The 7,426-nt window shown below is 42.8% G+C and overlaps 1 long non-coding RNA gene across 1 annotated transcript; it reads right to left on the reverse strand.

Annotated features, from left to right (window-relative positions):
* Positions 1 to 3,253: 3,253 nt before the first annotated feature.
* On the reverse strand, positions 3,254 to 7,190 carry LOC119324029. The gene is made up of 2 exons (XR_005156726.1): positions 6,724 to 7,190; positions 3,254 to 4,263 (listed from the first exon to the last, which is right to left on the reverse strand). It is a non-coding gene; the product is annotated as an uncharacterized LOC119324029 (long non-coding RNA).
* Positions 7,191 to 7,426: the final 236 nt, after the last annotated feature.

The following is a 7,426-nucleotide window of genomic DNA, read 5'->3' on the forward strand; positions in this document are numbered from 1 at the left end:
GGCAGAAGAACTGCTTGACGTGGTGTTCCGAGTGTGGCACCTGTGAACCAGCGAGGAGGGCTGCGACGGTGTGTGGTGCCGGCGCCGCAAAGCGCGCGGCGAAGAGGCTGCGCAGCTCCTCCTAGGAGCTGACGACCTTGGCAAGTTGAGTGGCCAGGCGCGCGGTGCACCTGCGAGGGCCATGGCTAGTTGGCCATGACCTTGTCGTCGCCGCCGGCCACCCAAACTGCCTCCTCCTACGCTTGGAGGAAGCCCGCCGGATCTGCCGCGCCGTCATAGTGGGGTGGCAACTCCGACCTGAACTTGGGAGGCCACTACACCTGACGCAGGGTGGGGCTGAAAGCTTGGAAGCCCTCAGCTTCTCCGAAGGTGCGCGTCGATCCGGTCGATGGAGGAGCATTTGCCATGAGAGCCGACAGCGAGTGTAGCGGACGGAGTGGTGAATCTTCAACGCACCCCTACCTGGCGCACCAGATGTCGGATTGTGGGTTCAGCAAACCCTTGAGAGGTTCGAACTCTAGGGTGAATGCGAAGAACTCAACCTCCCCAGTCTGCCTACCCAAAAATATCACAGCCTAGCTCGTCAAACTCGAGGGAAAGAGGGACACAGCAGTTTACCCAGGTTCGGGCCACCTTGCGGTGTAAAACCCTACTCCTGCTTTGTGGTGGATTGGCCTCGAGGGGCTGAGGATGAACTAGTACAGTGGAGAAGCACCTCAAGAGGCGTGTTCTTGAGCTCAAGTGAGTTGGTGAGCTGGTGAGGGTGGAATGGTTCCGATCGCCTACTATGGTGGTGGCTAGGTCCTATATATAGTGGCCTTGGTCCTCTTCGCAAATGAAGGCAGGAACGGATCCTACAACGGCCAAATTTGAAGGTAGACAACTAGTACATCTTATCCTGATGAAAGTCGTCTTCGCCTGCAAAAGCCTCTGGCCGTGACGCCGTGGTGGGCTCGGTGATGACCTTCATCCTGTCGTCCTGGCGGTCTTGGTCTTGTTGCACGGGAATGGAAACATTTGGCTGATTCCTCGGGATTCCGCGCCTGCGCTTGCCTCCTTAGCACCAAAGAGGAAACTTGTACACTGCGCCCCCCGGCGCCCGCTTGGCCTTGGTCTTCATGGATCACGCCACCCGAACCTCGCGAGTGAGGCTTACATGGAAATATCTGCTCCTAGGGATCCAGCCTGAGGAGGCTGCTCCTTTTGGAGGTCTTGGTCGTCCACCTCGCGAGGCTTGGCCCCTCGCGAGGGTCTTGAGTTGTCGATGTCGAAGCTAGGCCATACCAGGCCGTTGATAGAGCCACGCCATGGGCCGCAGGCAGGCAAGTCTGGGTACCCCCATTCCCAGAACACCGACTGGATCTCTCTGTCACAAACATACACTCTCTCCTCCCCATGTTTGCATTTTATCCATGCTTCTCCCTTCCCCTCTCTCCCTTGTTTGTCAGACCTCTCTTGGCCACGTGTTAGGAGCCTTTCTCTCTCGGTTGCAAACAACCACACACTATCTCCTCACCTCGTTTCCGCTGTCGAAGATGCATGTGTGATATGTTTGCATAAGACATACACGCTTTTTCTCTACTTTATCGTGTGTGTCCATGTCTCTTTCACACACACACACACACATTTTTTCACTCCCTCTTTCCATTTCTCTCTCTCTCACACTCTCTCTCACGTCCATAAGCATATGGATGTTTTGAAAAGTCAACCCTCAGAAAAGTTTGACCAGGTAGATGTGGAGAAAAACATTTACATCTCGAACGATCATTAGATTCATCACAACATGTACTTACATGGTACACATCGGTTCTATACAAACGGTTTTTAACCCCTTTCCGTGAATGCATTTGGAAGCATCGCCAAGTGAGTGTGGGCGATAGACGAGTCCTTCCTACACGACCCATAAACCGTCGGGGATAGGCCCTCCTCGCACATAGGCTGGGGCAAAATGAGCTCGTGTGTGATCGGATAAGGCATCGAAACCCAATTGTTTTCGTTCGTATGTACATCCCACACGGTGAATCCCAGAAAAAGAAAATCCTTTCGTATGTATATCACACAGAGTCAATCCAAGGAGTACGCGTCCGTTCTTATGTACATCTCACAAAGTTAATCTAGGGAAACGTTTCCGTTCGTATGTACTTCCCACACAGTCAATCCAGGGAAAACGTTTTCTTCCGTATGTACATCCCACACAGTCAATCCAGGGAAAATATTTCCGTTCGTATGTACATCCCACACAGGTTTATGTACAGACTCGTGTGTGATAGGTGTAATTATCACACACGCTCCGCGTTGATTAATCATTTGCTTTTATCAACTGCATCACACACGATTTGATGAAGAAAACTGTGTGGCATTGGGCTATCCATCACAAGCACTTTTACTTCTAGACCCGTTTGCAAAGTTCCATGACCCATTTAGCAGGTTTATTAGTTTACAATTAATAATTCCAGTATTACGCAAATTCACATTTCATATCAAACAGTTGTTTGCCAACTTCATATCATGCACATAGATACTCCCTCCATTCCAAAATAGATGACTCAACTTTGTTCTACTCAAGTACAAAGTTGAGTCATCTATTTTGGAACGGAGGGAGTATATTTTAACATCACAATATGATAGCTACCGGAAAACAACACAGTACAACATATAGATAGTTCAACTTCATAAGAACATATAGATAGTCCCACCTTCTTCTTTTTATCCCGCATCTTTAAATATTCTTCAGCGCTGACAACACTTTCTCTAAGCCTACCTCTGTTCTCTTCCTGATACATGCTCCAAAGCTTTGCTAGGCACATCTTCAAAGATTGTGGCTACTCTTGATCAACCCACTCCCAGTAAGAACACTTCCGTACATCCTGTAATATTTAGAACTAGATAAGTAACAATTGTAGGGAAAATGGATTTATAGCAACATAAAAAATCACTAGTACTTAGTTTGAAAAATTGAACAAACTGGTTAATTATGACATATCTTTTTAAAAAGATCAATATGCAAACGAATTATTTGCTACTGAGACAACAACCAAATTCTGAAACATCAGAAGCTATAACCTATTATATATAAAACGTACTTTACGGGCTAACCAGAAAAAAGATAATTATGCTAGAAATTACCACAAAAAATAGAAACATCCAGCCATTTATTTTAATAGAGAAAGAAATTACAGTCGTCTGATCTAACCAAAGGAAAAATAATTACCCACCTTTGCCATTACATATCCTGCCGATTCACTAAAAAAACTGAATAACAATTCACCTTTTCCCAAAAAACCAATCTCACGTCCATTTCTCACATCCATATCTTTTCACATAAAAAAACAACCTCACATACCCCTCAAAAAAAAAAAACCTCACATCCATCACGTACATATCTCACTTCCATATCTTTTCACTAAAAACGAATAATAATTAATCATTTCCTAAAGAAAAAAAAACATCATCTCCATGCCCCCATGGAAGCCATGCCCGACGATGGGGTAACTGTCGAGATTGATCGAGCCTCCCCTCGGGCTCACCATGCATCCTCAACCTCAAACATATTTGTTCTCTCTCTGCTGCTCAATGTGCATACAGGAATCCGGCCTTGATGGCTAGGTATGCTATTGTTCTTCACTGCAGTGTTACTTCTACTTTGTCCCTTATTAAAAGGATCGACCACTAAGCAGGACAGATTGGTAGCTAATATGCTCAACAAAAATTGATCAATGAATACACAAGAGATAGGCATGTATGGCCGCCAGGGAAAAGAATATAAGCAGTCGCTCAGCTACAAAAAAAAATAAGGCGAAAGAATTGTCATAAGATTAGGAAGGTTATATCAGTTTTGATGTGGTACAACCACGTGCAAACATAACTGAATCAAAAAATTTACAATTTGCTTTCACCCCAACAGCTAGCTGCTATAAGGTAATTTTTCCTTCCGTATTTGCAAACTGCTGATCTCCAAAACCATATGCCTTGGATGGTTGGATTGCTCTTTCAGCATTGTTATTAACATATGAATTCTGCTGTCAGCCAGCTAGAGGGAGATTAGAAGACCCATCAGGTGAGAGTTGGGACTTGAGATACACGCCATAGACAGACCCTATAAGTGGCCAGAATTCAACCTCTTCATCAAGGGCGATATTTACCTAGGGGTTGGACCTTTACTACTATTTGCGGTAAACAACAAGGTAATATTTCTTTTTTTGCTCCCCACGTCCAATCGTTCCGAGTTATGTGCCTCCTTATTTCTTGCTGTAGGGAAACACACTGCAAGTGTTTGTCAAATTATTAGTATCAAGGCTTCAATTCTAACAGAGAATTTTATGTAGGAACACATAGCATCAATCAAGAATCAACTGCTAATACTGTAAAACTAGAAAACACTTTCAGGCCTTTTCAATCAATGCACTGTAACACAATGAACATTGTTGGCGCCAAAGCACAGGGCTGCACTTGATTTATACCAGCACGGTTTCAATAGCAATTTTTATTCTTCAGATTGTTTATAAGGAAGGGTGTGCAAAGGTTGGCTACTTTACATAGGTTCTGGATTAGGCAAGCTAACTAATCGATTAATTTCCCCTTGTGTATGCTGCAATACTGTGATGTCTTACTTTAGTTATGTTGGTAACTCTTCAAAATGATGATCTTTTCACGAGGTGTTATGTGGTCGCATATTTACCTGGATCTACCTTCTAAATCATAATCCATTTAGTATGGAAATATCTACTTTTGCATTCAGAGATAATTACATTAATGTAAAAACAGGGCTGCCCTCCTTAAGTATATTTATTAAAAGATCAGTTATCTATTTATTGGATCGGTCCATGTTAATGATGCTCTATTTGCACTGGCTAAAGCTTGGTTGTGAAAGATGATATATCTTAGCGATTGGGCATAGTGACTAAAAAGTCTATAAATGTTAGATGTCTAGGAATGTTGGAAAGTTCTTTTATTTACTATAAAATTATCCATCCATTTTTTCCTATTTAGATGCCAACTCTGGGCAATCGAAGCACTTTCTCCACTCCTTTCTAAAAGGTATGCCCAAGTTATTTTTCTTGTAACTATACACTAGAATACACACACACACACACACACACACACACATGAGCATATATGTTTAAGCTCATGCCAATTGCAGCATTTCCTTGATTCATCATCTATATAGTGAGGCAATGTGGTGATATTTGCAAGTTTACACCTGTAAACTACTACTCCCTCCGATCCAAAATAGGTGTCGCAGTTTTGAACTGGGTTTAGTTCAAAACTGCAACACTTTTTATGGATCGGATGAAGTATGATGCATGTCCGCTATTTGGAACTGATTACATTGTTTAATAGTAACTGATATATTTTGGAACTCCTTTCAGATGTAGCAACGAGAAGACAAGGCACTCCAAAGAAAAATACAATCTACTAAAAGGCTTTCAGTTCTAAATATGGTACATATCTTTTTCATAGTGTAGTATTAAAAGTCTATTGGTGTTGGAAATGCTACACTGGAATCCCAGTCCCTTGCTTTTATTTGTAACATACATGGTGATCAAACCCCAAAGATCTACGATCCACCTTAACTTCACGATAGGTACATGTACGTGGCTATATAACACTTCTTTTGGCATAAGCATTCAATATGAAATGGCTGACATAATGCAATTTTTTTGTAACTTCAGTGAACTTTTCTCAACTAGACATTCAGATCATAAAATAAATTCAGTGACAAAGAAAATTCAGTTATAGTTAAAATAAAAATTGTTAGTATTTTCAGCTCATAAAAACTGGAACATACACCTATGCATTTAGAATTTGTGCCCACGATCTTTCCTTAATTTGGAGGGATGCGTAGTCTAGACTTGCACAATATTATCTTCTATTGTTCTTTTCTAACATTCCCATAAACATTAAATATTAAATGATTGTTACCACCTTGCATCAATGTTTGAAAAGTGTGCTATCCATAGATTTACACAATTCTTATCGGCTCATTAGAGTGCACCAAATGTGAATTTCCAATAAATATTGCTATTTCAAAGAGAGATGGTGGTATGTTGTTTTCCATGTACATCCATATGGTTGTGGTCAATTCTGTTCTATAAGAAGTCTGTTGATGGGTACCAATCCATGTTTTATTTTCAGATTCAGGACCATGCATGCTTCTCACCTTAATAGCCACATGACATTAATCAAAGCATATTTAGTGCATGTTTCCACAATAAGCTATCCATCATGTAGACTAGGGTACATATCTCAGGTTAGTTTATCCTACAGTTTAAACCTTTATTTTGGTACGTATTAGTCATTTGAAGACGTGCTGGTGAAAATATACGATGACCAAGCCAGGCTGCCTTTGTCGATGACGTAGACAAATTTTTTGGGCTGCCTCGCTTTGGGACTGTGAGGACGCGCCCGAGATGGAACTTGGGGATGACAATGCCCCTACGAACCTCACACTGCGCAAGATAGAGCAAGCGCATCGCTTACATGCATACCGATGGCAAAAGCGCCGACGATTGAGTTATCTTCTGTGCGCAGACATATATTTAAATTTATTTTAATTTCACTCACTAATTGTTATCTATCTAGTTAACACTTATAGAGCCCTTAAAAATAAGCATTTTTCACAAATAGGCATTAACTTAATTACGTTATATTAGTCCAATCACACAAACAAAGGAAGCGGTTATGAAAAAAAATATGACAGCCAGGAAAAGGAAAAAAGACGACCTTCAGACTTTGAAGAATGTTGCCCATGTGGAGGATGCGTCTGGCCGGCGCTTTAGGGGCAGAAAACATCTACACCATCCTCATAGTAAAGATGGATCAAAGCAGCTGCGGGAGATGAAATCCACGCCTGATCTCGCCTCCTCCCTTGCGCAGCTACACCTTGGGCCCTGCTACCCCTCCATCGCCGTTTACCATCCTAGGCGGAGATAGAGGAGGCGTACGAGGAGATCAGGAGACAAACCAGCCGTCGTCGAAGGTCGCCATGTGGCCGCACAAACGAATCAAGCTGCAGGGCAGGCTGCAGGTGAGGACGAACAAGCTCAAGGCACTGAATCAAGGAATCAAGCTGATGGGAGCTACCGGCGGCAGCAATTTTCGAGTGAGAAAGGGGATCGGGCAAGGGTAAGAGCAAGAGCAACATGTGTCGTTGTGAAAGCATGAAAGGGAAAGAGGATTTCCTTTTAAGGCGTGTAGGAAAGATGTGTGTGGTGCTATATCTATCTGCGTCAGCCTGTTTGGCTAAATCCCATAATATTCCACCAGCAGAAAAATTGAACTTTTCTAAAAACAACATAGAAAAACTACTAAGACTACATAAAAAGGGGACACAGCTTCGGTGCCTTAAAGGCACCTACCTTTAGGTCATTGACATGTGGGCCAGCCATCTGTTGGGCCCATGTCATAGACACAAAGGTAGGTGTCT

Source organism: Triticum dicoccoides, chromosome 6B, assembly GCF_002162155.2.
Source record: "Triticum dicoccoides isolate Atlit2015 ecotype Zavitan chromosome 6B, WEW_v2.0, whole genome shotgun sequence".
In the NCBI taxonomy this organism is placed as follows: Eukaryota; Viridiplantae; Streptophyta; class Magnoliopsida; order Poales; family Poaceae; genus Triticum; species Triticum dicoccoides.